Raw genomic sequence first — 17,628 nt, forward strand, 5'->3', positions numbered from 1 at the left:
TGTAGGACACAACTTGGAATCACATGTTAGATCTTTTAGCTGCCATTGCCTGCACCACTCCATGTAAAAACCCCAGACTCCTGACATCTTGCTAATTGTTCCCTTCCCATCTCTCTTCCTCACTCCCTACGTCCTGGATTACTCTGGAATTTTGAATTCTCCCTTAATTAGACTGAGCAATTCAGCTCTCTCTAGCCACTCCTAAACTTGCAGTTACTCATAAAAAAAACTCAGTTCCTTTTATGTAGCAAGATTCATAAGCTTCCTAGAGGATAATTATGGTTATAAGTAGTATATAATATAAACCAAGACATTTGGAAATGAATATTGAGAAAAAAGTACTTGCCAGATTGAAAAGAAACAAAGAAATTGAAAAATCACCTTAAATATTTTCTACCATGGTTCTGCTACATTCCACACATATTCAAATAACCCCTTCAACTTCCAGATCACAAAAACTAAAAATTCATATTTAACTTCATTCTCTTTAATTGGATACTCAATAGTTATTTAACCAGAATAATTTAGAAGAAAACCGAAATGCCTTTTCCTTCTTTATCCTATTTCTAGGATATCAGTGTTTCCAAATAATGACTTTTTGTGTAAAGAATTTCTAACACACCTGTCTGAAGTGTAGAGAACTTCTTGAGAATCTAGAGTCTGGGTTTCAGTCCTGGTTTTGCCTCAGACAATTTAGCAAATCACTTAACCTAACTCTCTGTTTACTCTATTTTTAAAATAGGGTGAGGTGTATTGTTTTTTATTGCTGCTGAAACAAATTACCACTAACTTGGTGGTTTTTAAAATTATTATCTTTACACTTCAGTACATCAGAAATCAGACCTGGATCTCATTGGGTTAAAAATCAAGGTGTCAGCACTCTTGTGTTCCTTTCTGGAGACCCTCGGAGAGAATCTGTTTCTTTGTTCTTTCTAGCTTCTAGAGGCTGACCACATTGCTTGGCTCATGGCTCCCTTCCTCCATCTTTAATGTCAGCAATGATGTAGAGATCTCACGTCACATCACTCTGAACTCTTTGTTTCCCTCTTCCACTTTTGAGGACCCTTGTGACTACATTGGGCCCGTAAGGATAGGGCAGGATAATCTCCCTATTTTAATGTCAGCTAACTAGCAACTTTAATTCCATCTGCAATTTTAATTTCCCTTTATCAATCGAGGTAACATATTCACAGATTCTGGAAATTAAGACTTGGACATCTTTGGGAGGGCATTATTCTGCCTACCACATCAGGTAACAGAATATTTCTCATATATTTAACCAAAAACTTCTATGATTTTAGATAAAGTCCATCATATTTTGGGTGGGGGGGGAGAAGTAGTCCTTTACAGTACCACTGAGAAATACTTGTGTTTACTAACACCACTAAATAAATCATCTGTAATGGACATTGTTGTTTTACTGAATGCTCAACTTCTAGTCCATCCTTTTGGTAGTGGGAAGTTTCTGCTTCCCCACTGATGAGTCCCAGGACTGCCTTATCCTGGGTAAGAAGCAAAAACTTAACCCAAGATAGGCCAACTGAATTCTCTCATTAGAAATTGAATTGTGGGAAAAGAACAAGACTGAAGACAATATGTATTTTGTTGTTGTTCCACTGGCAATTACAGGGAAAATGTCAATCAGCAACGACTATTTCAACTCTTTGGAGCTGCCTGGCTCCTGAGGATGCCAAGCCTGATTCTTCAGCTTTCTTTTCCTTCCTACAAGCAGCTGTATATTCTTCTAATCTTTTGCTCATATTAGTTAACTTCTAACATGCAGTCAATCAAATTGATACCCTCTCATTCTTTTTGACCTCTGTGACATTTCCTGTTTCTCTCTGAGCTTGTCTGACCACTCCAGGCTCCTACCACACCAGGCTCCTTTTAGAACTCCCCTCTTTTCTGTTACATAATTGTCCATTCTTAGATGTTTTTTTATTCTTTACATTTTCAATGAGATTTCATTCAGAGCTATGGCTTTGACTCTTAACTCAAATTCAGTATGACCCAAGTCATATGCCTCTCATTAATTTAAAAACTAGTTTATCTTCTTCCTTTCTGACTTCTGTTATCCAGTCACCCAGGATGGAAAATTGATTAGGAGCAGTCTTTCTGATTTTCACCGTATTGGGTATCTGTTGCTTTTACCTGCCCTGTATGAGAAAACTGCACTTCTCTCATTCCATGTCAGTCATGGTACCCTGCCACCCCCCTTCACAGAAATGGTCATGTGATTATACAGAACCAATAAGTATAATTATTTACAGTATAATATTTATTATAATTATACTGTTACATATATAAAGATTTTATTAATTTTAGAGAGACAGAGACAGAGAATGAGCTGGGGGGGGGTAGAGGAAGAAGCAGAGAAAGATTCTCAAGCAGACTCCACACTAAGCATGGAGTCCAATGTGGGGCTTGATCCCACAACCCTGAGATCATGATCTGAGCTGAAATTAAGAGTTGGACGCTTAACAGACTGAGCCACCAGGCGCCCCATTGTTTTAGTAGTATAATTATATGTAATATATAACATAATTATAATATTTATAATATATGATATTGGGAAAGAGAACTCATTGTTCCTTAAGTTGCTAAGCTGGAAGGATATAAATCTGTCACATAGAGAGAGCCTGTTTGGCTCATCATAGGAGAGAGTTTTATTTTAAAAGTGTCACCTTCAACTGCAAGGATGTCCACTAAACATCACAATTAGACATGCCAAAGGAGAAGCCATGTTGTCAGAATGTCCACTTAACCCACCCAAACATCTCAAACCCACCCTTTGCTGACCCTTGATAACCCCATTTTTTAAAGTTTCTTTTCTTTCTTTTAAACAAGAGAAAGTAGACAGCCACATATTGGTAAAAGTTAACTGCACAAATTCACATATAGACACCGTGTAATCTCTGAGTCCAATACACAGAGAGGAGGAAAAAAGCTAGAATTCTATGTACTACTACACAGGGGCCTCGCACCCTCCAGCTTCCAGCAGAGCTAAGGGAGCAGGAGGTTTTTCTTTTTTCCGCAGAGCACAGTGGTGTTGATTCCATAGTTTTTGTTGAGACAGGAATAGAAATGAATTTGGAACAGAAAGGGGTAGAGATTCATTTCCCACTATTCCCCCCAAAAAACTGAGAATCATAGTATAAAGGGAGAGAGAAGAGACTTCAAAAAACAGGGTGAATGAGCACAAGAGGGGGGGGAAAAAGACTGCACCTTGCTCCCAGGGATTGGAGAAAATTCAAAGAGGAGGGCTGGAATCCATCAGTGTTCCGTTGGTCATCTTCTCCTTCATCCTCCTCCCCGCTCCCCTAATCATCGTCTTCATCTTCCTCCCCTTCCTCCTCTCATTCTTCATCAGTATCTTCCAATCCTTCTTCTTCATCATCAGCGTCTTCTTTCCTTCCCCGTCTTCAAGGAACCAAGCTGGACTGTAACGGATCTGGCCAAACACCATCTTTGACGACCTCTCCTAAGTCACCCGCACCTGTCTCAGAGTGGCCAGCGAACCAGGCGAAGCTCTCCGGTTCCTCACGCTGTCTCTCTGCTGGTTTTAGTCTGCATTTGACTTGAACATTTTGTCAACTCCTTTCCAGATTTTCATTTGATTTCAGTGGACTTTGAAGATGGATCAACCACTCTCATTCAGATGAAATTCTTTGGTGAGAACTTCATTTTCAAAGAAGGGTTTTCATCAAAATAAAAATCTATTCTGTAACCTGATTTAATACCCCAAGCAGTGCAGACACTTGTGGATGGTTGACAAATGTTACCGAAAAATTTGGGATTTTGGAAATTAATTCCAACCTCTTCTGAAAAAATGGTTGGTGGAGTTTGTTATATTTCTTTTCTACTTTCAAAATCTCCTCAGTGGCTTTTTCCTTCAGTCTGTTTATTTCATTTTGTACTTCCATCAATATGTTCAACTGCTTCTTGCTGTTCTTTTTCTCCCTATGGCAAGTGCTGAGAGGTCAACGTCTCCTCCGGCTTGGGGGCAGGAGGCAGTCTCCATTTCTTCCTTTGAGGCAGGAGTGAAGACTGGCATTTGGGGGCCATGCTGTGAGGAACGCCACAAAACCAGGAGAGACGCACATCTGGAAGAAGCTCTGATTACTCCAAAGTTATCTTTCCAAAGTTATCTTATTTTCTGTAATTATTTACATGTTCATCTTGCCTTACACAAATACTTGATTTTGTTAATCTTTATACCCTCCTCATGCTTTGCATATAGTAGGAACTCACTGAAGGATTATTGTTGAAACACAAATACAAGAAAACAATGAATGTTATTGCAGGGTGGGCACAGGGTTACAGTGACTTTATTATATGACAAAAGTTATCCTAGTACTTTTCACAGATGATTTAATTTAATCCATGTAACTTCACACTTTGGGAAACAAAGACCAAGGGAAATTAGTTATTTATGTGAAAGTCACAGATGGTGACTGTAACAGAACATGAATTCAGATTTTCCTAAATACAAAACTCAAACCCTTTCTACTTCATCACACACCACTCTGGTTTGTTACTGTCAATACTATGAATAGAGTTTTATTTCAGTGGGCCAGATTCACCTTAGTCAAAAATGGGCTTAAATTGTAAAAATTGTGATTTCATAAAGAAACACGTTTTATAAATTTGGGTGTTATTTTTGGTCTATAGGTATAGTTCAAAAATGCATAGCACAAAACTGAAATAGCAGAAATTTAGGCATAGTTTTGCTAAAACACACTAGTAAAACCAGAATATCCAAAACAAACATACCTTTTCTGAGATAGTGTATTACATATTAAGAAAGGAAAAAAAGTTGGTTTTGTTCTCCCCTCCATGTTTTTTTTCTTAAAACACTTTCAGTTTGTATTCTAGTCCTTACATAAGAGATAAGTTACAATTCTACTGTTATTAGCTCATTTTTATTGACTTTGAGCAGGTTACTTAACCACAGTCAACTATTTTAATCTCCTCATCTGTAAAGAAATACCCAAAAAGATGAATATTGAACTTTAGATAATAAATTTGTCATCGAAAAAAAGGGATTAGAATTCTGCTCAAGAAGAAAACTGTACTTTACTACAAGATTTGAACAATTACCATATTTGTAACTTACTAACTATAAAATTACTTCCTCATTTCAGAAGTATTATTTTGCCCTTTGCCTGATGATATTTAATGTGGGATCATTTGGTTTAGGACATACAACACTGTACAATAATGAAATATCAGACTATGTGGATTACTAGTCATCATTCAAAATAATTATCTTATAATGGTTAAATAAATTTTCACTTGCATTTATTCGATGTAAAATACAATATAAAAACAAATGACCTGGTCATATTCTCCAACAACGATCAACTTCAGCTTATCGGTCCTGGTGATTATAAAGGAAAAACAAATTATTTCTGACGTACATTATTTTTCAGAGTGTTTTGCTTTAAAAAGTCTTGGAAATCAAGTTGATAATATAAAACTACAAAATAAATAGAAATAACAGTTTACTAATTTTTTGCCATTTTCTCATTCCTGAGTGAAGAGATACCTCTAGGAAGAAAAGGGCCAAGACTCTTAGTTCTTAGGCCTTATTTTTCTCATCTGTAAATTGGAGATAATAAAATCTAATCTTAATGAGAATTGAGATTACATTTGCCTCGCAGAAAAGGGCATAAAATCTAGTGTTCTGCCACTTACCATTTGAGTGATCTCAGCCAAGTTACTTTACTTCTTTGAACTTTTGTTTTACTCATTGTAAAATGGGGCTAATATGTCTAGCTTAGGTAGGTTTGTTGTGGGGATCAGATTAAAAAAACAACATGTGAAGAAGAGATGAGGAAAAAAAGGAAAGATCTGTGATGTTTTGAAGTGGCTTTTGGTCAAAAGGAATAAGTTTCAACCCAAAATGAAGAAATACGTTCTTTTAATTGCATATCCAACTACCTGAATAAAATTAATTCCTTTAAAAAAAAAAAAGGGAAAATGTTTGATTACAAAGTACTAGAAAATGTAAGATTAATTATTTCCAAAGTGAAATATAATTTTCCCTGCTACATAGTGCTGCAGATTCTTAGATAAAATATTATATGGAAAAGGACTCAAAGTCTTTTCTCTGTATGACCCCTTCTGTATCTGCTTTCCTATGGAAATAAGTTATAGTTCTACCTTTGTACTTGTCTAGTTTATAGCAAAAGTCATTTGTGGCAAAGAATAGCAATTGCCCCATGTTACTGCTAATCATTTCAAGAATAACTGAACAGTTAATGACATTTCTGCCCCTTCTGGAATGTAAAAAAAAATTCTTGAAACATAGTTTTCATGTGCTACATAAACAGTGGTTTCCTATAGAGAACTCTTCTCTAATAATGAAAAGGCAACTTGTATATAATTACAACTAAAAGACTGTGAATGTTAACTAACTGAAAATTATGAAACTATACTCTTAAAGTATAATCTTCCTTGAATCAGAGAAGCAGTGTAAGCTAATATAACAAATAAGGAAAAAAGAATAAGAAGATATTTCTAATTGATTTTTTAATTAATAATTAATTTAATTTAACCAATGATAAAGTTAAATTGAGAAAGGGAGAAATTTTGTAAAGCTGAATATTTTACTAATTTTCCAGAATGTAGTTATGATGTATGTAATTCTGTAACAGTTGTCAATGGTCTCCTCTGCAAATTAATGACTTACTCAGCTGCCCTCTTATTAGAGGCCTAGAACTCAAAATCATGTTAAGAAAAGGGACTAATTATGTCTATAACCACTTTTATTATTAAAGTTGGTCTCTAAAAAGGCACACATTTAAAAACTCACCCCAATGAGGACAGTATGAATATTCCAGGATTCTAGAAAGATTCTCTCCAGAATAAAGTATATCAAAAAGTTGTCTTTAATTTGGTATATATGTAGCTTAATGCTATTTATTGAATTTTCCATGTATGTAGGGCAAATGTCACATCCACAACGCAAAACTAATGTGATTGGAAAGATGTGACATTGTTGCAACATTGTGACATGCTGACACAAAACCTATCTAGCCCAAACCCTTTTTTCTGTTATTTTCATATTAGTTGGATTTAATAGAAACCCTCAAAACAATACAGTAGTTCCTCCCCACTTATCTGTGGGAGATATATTCCTAGAACCCCAGTAGATGCCTAAAACCACAGATAGTACCAAATCTCGTATGTACAATGTTTTTTCTTATGCATGCACACATACCTATGATATAGTTTAATTTATAAATTAGGCATAGCAAGAGATTGATGATAACTAATAATAAAATAGAATAATTTTAACAATATATTGTAATAAAGTTATGTGAACGTGGTCTCTCTCTGATCTTATTGTTCTATACTCACCCTTCTTGTGATGATGTAAGATGATAAAATGCCTTCATGATGAGATGAAGTAAAGTGAAGGATGTATATGACCTTCTGACAGGTCAGAAGGAGAATCATCTGCTTCCTGACGGTGGATAACTGAAACTGTGGAGAGCAAAACTGGATAAGGGGGGACTACAGCATAATGAAATTCCCCAAAAAGGAAACTGTATCTCTTAATCCTTTATATCTCAAATTAAAGGATTTCAAATGACAAAGCAATTTACCGCAACATCCACAGGTTTCTCATCAACATTATAGACAAAAGGATGGACTTTGGAGCCTAGCCACCTAGGTTCAAATCCTTCTTCCACCAGATGATAGCTGTGTAACCGAGGGTAAATTGCTTAACTTCTCTGTTCCTCAGTTTGCACACTAAATAATGCTGGTAAAGCTACATTATCTCAAGGGTTTTGAGGATCAATTTTTAATATTTTTACAGTACTTGGAATACAGTATATATAATATAAATATTTGTTACATTAATTTAACAGAATTGATAATAAATAGAGTTTACTGAGGAACTTCTTCAGTTAGCACTCCATTTTTGTCACTAATGAAAAATATTGTTTTACAAATTCTGAAAAATTTCATTAGCTTACTTGCAAGTCAGCAGGTGTCATTAAACCCTACTGTGCCAGGTCTGGTGCCTTGGGGACACAAAATAAGTTTATGTGGTCTCGTCCTCAGGAAGTAACAAGATTTCTGCATTAGGTTTGGAACAGATACAAAGTTCAAAGGAACATGCAACAAAAACACTGCCACATAAATCACCCGATAAATAAATATATTTGAAAATTCAAGCGCTCTAAGTATATTAGTAAGTGCTCCATGTATATTAATAAAACGCAATTATCAATTGGGAATGCATTTATTTTAACATCTACACAGAAAGCTGCTAAATACAATGCCTCGCATTAATAGACATGGTCCAGAAATATTTTCCTTATCTCCACCTGGGATGTCCGACAAAAACTTGAGTGACCCCACAAAATCGCGGCGAATGAAAACCGCACTGGAAACATCAAAGGGCTTGCGACTGATGCCTGAGAACCGGGAGGACAACGTGGTCTCGGGCTCAATGAATACCTGAATCTTCGAAGTAAAGGGAGGCTCCGAGCCACAATCGAGATTAAGGACGAGGTTGTTTCCGTGGCGCATGCTGACCAGTCTGCCCCCGCCAGAAGCAAGAACTAGGGGGGTTCCCCTCGAATGTGACCTCTCGTGCGGTTCGCCCCGGCCTGTCTGGAGAAGGCAGCCTCTGAATGAGGAGCCGACAGGATACGGTGCACAAAGAAAGCACCCGAGGCCCTACAGGGCTTCCCGCGGCCCCGCTCCAGGACATGGGGGACTCCAGGCTGAAAGACGACGGGTTCTTCGAAGCTAACGGTTCTCACGCCGCCTCCCATATCTCAGGGATGAGCATTCGAGCTCAATCCCTGGCGACAACACTCCAGCTCAGCGGGCCGCGGAGGTGTCTGTCAGGGTTACCCCATCAGCCGACCCCGATCAGGCCCCCTCACCCAGCCGCCCTCGTCCCGGACGATACGTCACTTCCGGCGCGCGCGCCAGCCCGGGGAGAAAGATCGGGGCTTGGGAGGGGAGGCGAGCAAGGGGGGCGGGGCGGGGGAAAGGGGAGTGTCTGCCCGCCGCCGCCGCTGCCGCCGCCGTCGCCGCTGCCGCTGCCACAGCTGCTGCCTCCCGGGCTGAAGAGTTGGCCGAAGCCCTGCCCTCTGAACCGGTCCAGTTTTCCCGCCCGGACTCGGGGCGCCAAAGCCGGGAGCACTCACCGCTTTGATCGGTGCAGAAGCGGGACTTGCCTCAGCCTGTGGAGCGGCGGGGACGGCCCCGGCCCGCCTTCCCCTCCCTGACCCCTTCTTTCCATCGCCCCAGTCATGGGGAACGCGGCGACCGCCAAGAAAGGCAGCGAGGTGGAGAGCGGTGAGTCAAGGGCCGGGTCTGGGTACCCGCCGGGCGGGCGAGCGCGGGGCATCGACCGTCCCTCCGGGTCGGAACCCCGAGGCCGCGGGCATGGTCCAGGCCTCGCAGCGGCCGCCGGTAGCTGCTTGTGGGGGCCCTAGGGACCAGCTGCCTTCCTCCTCCACAGCCTTCTCCCCGGCTCCGGCGTGAGGGCCGAGCGCGAAGGGCCGGATGGAGAGATCGAGGTAGAAGAGTGTTCCCCGAGACTCCCTTTCTCTTTAGAGCGAGGGGATGCACTCACTAGAACAATTCCCCAAATATGGTCCGGATAAAGAAGTCCCTTGTACCATCCCAACCCTCGCTTCCCCTACCCCCGACCACCTCTTTGGGAGCTACAGGTAGTGCTGTGGGCAGAGTTGGCTCTTTTCCCTCCATCGCTTGGGTCCAGCCCAATCTTATCACAGGGTAAGGGGCTGCTAGTCTGGCTCTCTGCTGCAGGTAAGGTTAATTATGAGTAAGCAACTATGTTTTAGAGATCCTGCAGCTCTTCAGATTAGGAATGGAAGATATAACGAGACTAAACTGCAACTTTAGCCATGAAAAGCAAGGCAGGTTTGCCTTTTCTTGTGACATTTCGAGACTCTCTTAGAGTGTCTGTAAAACTTAAAGGTCACTGGAAGTTAAAGTGCTTCCAGAGTAGGGTGAATTTCTTCTGACAGCTGAAAGTGCAGGCACCGTACACTTTACACCAAATAGTAAAAAATCATGCAAATTGAATTTCTGTATAGTTAATCAATCAATCAGGATGGTTGTGGAAAAAAATTGATGTGCCTTTGTAAGGTTCATCTCAGATTTTATAATTCAGAATGATAAGACAACAAATGGAATTTGTTATGTCACCAGGAGTAAATGACAGAATGCCAGATGATTTATTCAGGTTTGTGTAATTAGTATCTTTTAATGTTTCTATGTTTGTAACATGTTTTAGGTTAATTTTGTAATTTAGCATGAAGGAAAAAACTTTTTTTTTCTGTATCAACAAAGCAGAATCAATTTGGAAAAATTTAGTCATTCATCTTGTTTAATGTGAATAATGAGATCAGATTATATGGTTTATGTTTCACCAGTGAGGTTTTGGTATTAATTTTCGGGAGCTCCAGAAAATTTTGATATACTATCATACAAATTATCAATGACCATACTTTAGTATGTGATAGGGAAATTTTAAAAAGCCAATTTAGAGTTAGAACTTTATCTTTTCTTTTTTAACTGCACAAATGTAGTAACTGTACAGAAAGTATAGGAATGTGGAAAGTGTAAAGAATTATTTGTGTCTGATGGGTTATCATTTTTCCTTTTAAATTAAAGATAAAACATGTGCTAATTGTGTTCCAAAGGAGTGTGCTTGGTAATTGAATCATTCAGTGATTTTCATTAGGAAGTACTGGCCTGTACAGTGTTTCTATTTTTAATAATGATAGTAGACTCTTCTCTGATCTATATATTTCCATTTTTAAGTTACCAAACTAATTCTCCCTGAGACAGTACTGATTTGAAGCTCAGAACTATGGGATAATCTTGGAATATTTACAGAAAACAGAATGGAAACTTTAAATGTTTATCTAAATATATTTGAATTATTCCTATAAACGAATTCTTTCCTGAGCTTTAACTATTAGTGACAGTCTATTTAGTAAGTATGTTAGGCAGCTTTTTATGTAAGTTTATTTATGGAAACTGAAGGTCAATATAGTAGTTTGAATAAATGTTGTGAAGTGATAAAAGAAAATAGCAAGTGATATCTCATAGGAACAGTTATTAGAAATGCCATGTGTTGATTACTTTGTAATATCATCTGGAGCAATGTTATCAGGTGTGTGTTGCTGCTGTTCTATAGTGAATAAAGAAAGTTTATTGATATCTCTTAAAACTTAATGAAAGGACAGCTTTTACCATTACAAACCTAACTGTTCTATATATTTTTACTTGAAAATACATGCCTTTCAAAATTTGAATGTAGTTATTTAAACTTCAGTTGATACATAACAGCATAAACTTTTAGAAATATGAGTAATCTTACAGATCAGCCTGTATAATGATTCCATTTCAAAGCCAAAGAGCCTGACCTTTGAAGAAACTGAAGTTGAGATCAGATTATTAGTGATACCAGAGTAAGGAATAGAATCTGGTGCTCTGACTCCATTCTGCCTCATGAAATAATCAATTAATACATGTATTTTCAAAATGCCTGCAAAGTGTATTAGTTTCATTTGGAGACTCTAAGTGAAAGCTCAAGAAATCTATCTAGTGTAAGTGAGAAAATGTACTTATAAAAGTTAACCGAAGAGCAAAATATGGTAAGTTCTAAAATTATGGAACGTGAAGTTAGAACTCTCAATAGGAAAATGTTTGATTTGAAATGATTAAAATGTATAAGGTTGATTAAGATTTGAGGTTTGGTTAGGACCGTGCCTCATATGGGTGACTCTGGAGCTTCGGTATAAAAATATTCCAGAGGAATGAAGCTTTGACCATTTGGCGCCTCTGTTGTATTCTATTGAAATCTCTCTACTCTTAGAATGAAACATTTTCCAGGGTAGGACGTGGAGATGCCATTCTCACCTCCATACTTTTTGGAGATAACATTAAGTTGGGTACCTATTTTTCTACTCTAGTGAACTAGGAAATTGTATTGATATATCTTAAAACTTACTGAAAGAACATCTCTTACTATTACATACCAACTGTTTTGTGTATTTATAAAAACTTATTTTCAGAAATATGTGTTTCAAAATTTGAGTGTAGTTACTTAAACTTCCACTAATACACAGTAGCATAAATTTTAAATATATGAGTATATAATTCTCTGGGAAGTTATAAACTCTTGTCATTCAAAATTGTTTTTTTTTTTTAAAGATTTACTTAATTTGAGAGAGTGAGAATGAGAGAGAGAGAGAGAGTACATGAGAGCGGGGAGGGTTAGAGGGAGAAGCAGGCCCCCCGCCGAGCAGGGAGCCCGACGCGGGTCGCGGGACGCGGGACGCGGGACTCGATCCCGGGACTCCAGGATCATGACCTGAGCCGAAGGCAGTTGCTTAACCAACTGAGCCACCCAGGTGCCCCTCAAAATTGTTTTACTTATCCAGTCTCTCACTTCTTACTTTACCCACAGTCACCAACATAAAAAACAAATGCCACCATTTTAACATGGGAAGGTTTTTTGTGGTTTATTTCATTTTTTTTAAGAAAAACATTAGACCCCACAGGTTGCCTGTGGGGCTTTGTATTACACTTTCATGGCAAAGGTGTTGAGGGCAATGGTTCGTGAAGTCCTGTTAGAGATTTGGATGCAGATTCTTCTATGACTGTAAGTGGTAGAGCCACCATGTAACCTAGTGTTTACATAATGATTTTGAATGTTTTCCAAAGTATCTCTCTGTCTTGAGAGCTTGAAGGTGAATAGAAATTAATCAAAGAAAGTCGCCAGTAGACTAGGTTCAACCAGAACACAAGTTTCATAACAACTTGCATTTTTGGAGGGCTTACTATGAACCAGGTTCTCTGTGTACTTTGCATGTATAATTTCACTTAATCTTTCCAGACTACTATGAAATAGTTTAATTATTTTTCCATTTTATAAATGAGGAAATGGAGGCTCAGAGAGCCTGAATGATTTGCCTAAATTTGTACAGCTAGGAAGTCAAGGAGCGGCATTTGAACCTAGGCAGCTTAACCCTGGACCCAAAATCCTAACCACCGTGCGAACAGTCTGTGTGTATCCAATGGGAAAACTGATTCTGAGACACACAGAATAGCTTCGACTTCGCTTTGTTTCAGTTTATTATCAATTATAGGAAATTTTGGTTGTTTTTAATAGTGACTTCATTTGTATGTATTAAGTATCTTAAATGAGAGAGTTATTTTTCTTGTACTGTTCTCTAGATTCAGTTTCCTCATCTGTAAAATGAAGATGAAGGATTAAATCATCTTGAAAATCTTTTCAGATTTGATATGGTGTAATTTCAAATTAAGCCATATAAATTAAATTATATGCCTAAACCCTACAAATATTTGTATTTGTATTTAATTATCTTTCTCATTTGTAAATGTATACTTTCCCTTCCTGATAAATAGCCAATTAAAACATTACTATTTAAACTTGTATTGCCATTTTAAAAAGTATTTAGAAATTTGCATTTTGGTTTAGAGTAGTACTATCCAGTCAGACTTTCTGTGTGGTGGAAATGTTTCTGTGTTGTCTGATGTAGTAGTCACTAGCTGTATGTGGCTATTGAGCAGTTGAAATGTGACCAGGGCAGCTTAGAAACTGAATTTTTAACTTAAACGTGGCTGTTAATGTTTGGTATATTGGACAGAACGGGTTTAGAACATAGCTGTCTTTATATGTAATAAAAATGCCAACCCATCTTTTCATCATCTTTGGAATTTGGATCCTCACAAGTATGTGTCTGTCGATGAACGGAATGCTGGACTTATCTTTTCTCATACTAGGAATTAACTTATTTCTAAAGCATTTCCCCTTTATAACTTTAGTGAACAGATTACTACAGTAATTTGTATATAATCTGTAAAGTTAACTACAAAGTTAATTTCTCTTGGGTTCGACTAGAATTATTTTTTTTTAGTTTTTAATACTGAATCTCAGTGAAAATATTTTTATTGAAAATTTTTGTAGATTTAAATGTTGATTAGGAAAAATTTAGTGATCTCATATGTTACTCATGTCTTTAAAGATTTTAATTATCAGATATTTTTAAGGGAAAATCAGTAGCAGATATTTGTTCCAATTTACTGGATTGGCAGAAGTACTTGGGAATAGTTTTCGAGTTAAAAATTTTTGAAAAAGAAAAAAGGTCATAACAAACAGCAACACTATTTAAATAATAAATACATATTATCTCATCCAGTTATGTGATTTTGTAATTCATTTTCTGCGGATCATCTAATGCATAAAATCATCTCATGTTCAGGAACCATTTTTTCCATTCTCCTGGTCAGTGTCCTTTACTTAGGATATAGACAGATTGTTGCGTTTCATTGCCGGTAGCAGGATAATTAAAGACATGAAAGCCAGCTTAGAAAAGTAAGCCATAGTTTATTTAACATGTGCAGAAGCAGCATATGAAAAGATCCTAAGTAAGCCAGGATAGTTATTAAAATCCTTCAGATAGTCAGGAGTTGACCATAAATCATTTTGATATTCCATTAAATCAATAAAATAAAACAATTAGTATAATTTACAAAATTGTCTGTTTATCTAGGTGATATTAATGTTACTTCACATATGTGCCCAGATTTTTTCAGAGGAATAAATCTTAAGTTTATAATGAAGAAAAATATGTTAAATAGAAAAATGTGGAATTTATGGGAGTAAATATACCATAGTCAGTACCAAATTATTTTGAGTATTTTAATTTAAAAATATTCCTTCAAGAGTATCTATATGGTGGGCGCCTGGGTGGCTCAGATGGTTAAGCATCTGCCTTCGGCTCAGGTCACGATCCCGGGGTCCTGGGATCGAGTCCCGCATCGGGCTCCCTGCTCCTTGGGAGCCTGCTTCTCCCTCTCTCTCTCTCTCTCATGAATAAATAAATAAAATCTTTAAAAAATATTCAAAAAAAAGAGTATCTATATGGTTATTTTCTTTGTTGGCTCATTCATTCATTCCACATAATTGAGTTCTTAATATGTGATGGACTCTATGCAAATCTATGGGAGTAAAGATTGAATATGACACAGTATCTGTTCCAGAGTGCCTGCATTCCAACAGGGGAGACATACTAGTCAACAAATTAATGGGGGGGAAATAACTGTTACAAATACTTTCATAAAAGCTCAGTGGGGAAACCAATAGAAAGTATGATCATTTCCACTGGCATGGGGAGGGTGAGATTCAAAAAGGACTTCAAAGAGGAAGTGGGCTCTGAGTTGAATATTGAAAATGGTAAATGTTCAACAGCAGGATTCCAGGGGAAGTGTGTTCTGAGTAGGAGGAACACAGCAGAGATGCCGAGGAGTGAAACAAAACGGGATTTACAGGAAAAGGAAAGTCAGTTGTCTATTACGACTGACAGAGGGTAGAGTTGGTGGTAGGGAAGAGGGAAAATTGTATAACGGAAGGTAAGCCTGAAGAAGTGGACAGAGGCCATGTAATGGAGAGATTTTGAATCCTATCCCATAGATATTAGGGAGCTTTTGTAGGCTTTGTAATAGGGAGAGACATGATCAAATTTGGGTTTTAGAGAGCTCACTTTGGCAGTAATGTGAAGACAAGTCACTGTGGAACAAGTGGAGTAGAGGCAGGATGATCAATTAGAAGACTCTAATGCAAGTAAGGGAATTTGAGGGTCTGAATCGAGGTGGTAGGGGTAGGGATGCAGGAAAAAATCTGAAATTTGATACCTTTGGAAAATGAAAATGAGCAAACTGTACTTGGAGAATGAGGAAAAAGAGGATTTGGGAATAACACCCAAGTTTCAGCTTCTGTGCCTTAGTGGATGGGTTGTGATTCCAGTAATAGAGTCAGGAAATGAATCCAAGGCGTGGCGCAGAATTGGGGGGCATATTGAATTCAGGATGCTTATGGCATTTCTGGGAAAAATGATATCTGATTGGTTGTTTTGTATGTGTATTGTCTTTAATTCTCCCAGCCATGGGAGGAAAGTGACCTTGGATGGTCAGAGGATCTGTTCCATATAACATCCTCATTTTGCTCCCTTTTTTAAGGTCAGCTGTTTAGAAACTATAGAACTACAACATCTGACATAATTCCTATGGCTACTAAAAGCTTAGCTTTTTTTGTTTTGAAAAGAGTAAAAGCTAAAGCACTGATGAAAATGGTGTAACATTTGAAGAAACACAGTAATTTAAAATCAGATAAAATACTGCTTTCATAATAAAAGTGTGCATCCTGTAAGCTATTGAGTTTTGTAGAGCCATGTGTAATAGTGGAAAGAAAATGTAAAATACAGAACCAGTATATTTTACTAAGTAGATATCAGTTTTCTTCTCCTAGAGTGCTTTCAAATAGATATTAAAAAGTTGGGATATAATTTAGTAGTAAGAACATGAACTTAGAATAAGAAAAGTCTAGATTCTGTTTTCTAATACTTTCTATTACTTCACTTTGAACAAGTGTTTGTTTTAATGTCTCCAAGCTATACTGTAAAATTGAGAAGGATGGATTTGATAATAAGGCTGTGGTCTTTTCCAGTTTTATACTCCAATGATTCCAGTATATTTATTAAGAGAAAGAATGTACATTTAAAAAGTACCAAGACTTGGGGATAAATTATAGAAGGTTTTCACAAAATTATGTGGGTAGAGAAGTGGCAAATGAGCCTCAATGTGAGCACATATAAGATACTGACTGTATTTAGGAAATTTTTTTTTTACCTGTACTTAAAGAATGATAGCCTCTGAATTTTTGACCTAGGAAACAAATTTATGAATCACCATACTAATCTTTGAAGATATTCTCATGTTCTACTACAGGTAAAGGGATCATTTAAATGTTGGAAATAAAACATAAAGCAATCTGCTATTAATGTAAAACCCTTAGCATACTATGTGTAGTTGGGTATTTTTTATGATTTTTTTTATTTCTTTAAAGATTTTATTTATTTATTTGGGAGGGAGAGAGAGAAGAGGGGGGGAAGGGGCAGACCGAGAGGGAGAGGCAGACTCCCTGCTGAGCATAGAGCCCAGCTCAGGGCTCAATTCCAGGACCCCGAGATCATGACCTGAGCTGAAGTCAGACGTTTAACCAAATGAGCCACACAGGTGCCCCAGTTGTGATGTTTTGTATGTAGCAGAACCAGGGAAAATTAAGATCAGAGGCAGCTAGTAGGGGAAGAGAATGGAAGGTCTATTGTATGAGAGTAAACTAAACAAAAACAAAACAGAACTTTTCAAACTAGAACAGTTATGGCTACATGACTGTAATGTATAGGTCAAGTAGCATTGACAGAAAATCTGGGACTGTTCACCTAAATTTGAAATACTAGAACTCATGGGATTTTCCTCAAAACTTATAAAAGCTAGTTGTAGAGCAAATAAAATGCCAAATACCTTGGTAAACTAGGCTTAGAGAATAAATATATTTAACTGCTTTTTAATCATTTATGTTTAAAGGTAAAAACATTTGTGCTTATAAATTCAGCTAGTATTTTTAGCAACTTAAAAATTGCTAGAGACAACCATGAGAGACGATGGACTCTGAAAAACAAACTGAGGGTTCTAGAGGGGAGGAGGGTGGGGGGATGGGTTAGCCTGGTGATGGGTATTAAAGAGGGCACATTC

The 17,628-nt window shown here is 37.5% G+C and overlaps 1 pseudogene; it reads right to left on the bottom strand.

Annotated features, from left to right (window-relative positions):
* Positions 1-2,448: 2,448 nt before the first annotated feature.
* On the bottom strand, positions 2,449-8,922 carry LOC113912310 (annotated as a pseudogene).
* Positions 8,923-17,628: the final 8,706 nt, after the last annotated feature.

Source organism: Zalophus californianus, chromosome 4 (genome assembly GCF_009762305.2).
Source record: "Zalophus californianus isolate mZalCal1 chromosome 4, mZalCal1.pri.v2, whole genome shotgun sequence".
Lineage (NCBI taxonomy): Eukaryota > Metazoa > Chordata > Mammalia > Carnivora > Otariidae > Zalophus > Zalophus californianus.